Source organism: Triticum dicoccoides, chromosome 2B (assembly GCF_002162155.2).
Source record: "Triticum dicoccoides isolate Atlit2015 ecotype Zavitan chromosome 2B, WEW_v2.0, whole genome shotgun sequence".
In the NCBI taxonomy this organism is placed as follows: Eukaryota; Viridiplantae; Streptophyta; class Magnoliopsida; order Poales; family Poaceae; genus Triticum; species Triticum dicoccoides.
The window spans coordinates 566114071-566114604 of NC_041383.1; positions in this window are offsets into that span (position 1 = coordinate 566114071).

Genomic DNA, 534 nt, shown 5'->3' on the forward strand with positions numbered 1-534 from the left:
CAACGGGCTATGGAGATGCCCATCAACTGATGTCAACATGAGGAGTAGGGATTGCCATGCAACGGATGAACTAGAGCTATAAATAAATGCTCAACAAAAGAAAACTAGTGGGTGTGCATCCAACTTGCTTGTTCATGAAGACCTAGGGCATTTGAGGAAGCCCATTGTAGGAATATACAAGCCAAGTTCTATAATGAAAAATTCCCACTAGTATGAAAAAGACAACCTAAGAGACTCACTACATGAAAAAAATGGTGCTACTTTGAAGCACAAGTGTGGAAAAAGAGATAGTAACATTGCCCCTTTTTATTTCTTTTCTTTTTTTTCTTTTTTTTTTCTTTGGGCCTTCTTTTTTTTGGCCTTTATTTTTTTTCTTTTTTTTTCTTTTTGGGCAATGCTATAATAATGATGATCATCACACTTTCATTGAATACAACATTTGAATTACAACTCGAAACTAGAACAAGATATGACTCTATATGAATGCTTCCGGCGGTGTACCGGGATAGTGCAATGACTCAAGAGTGACATGTA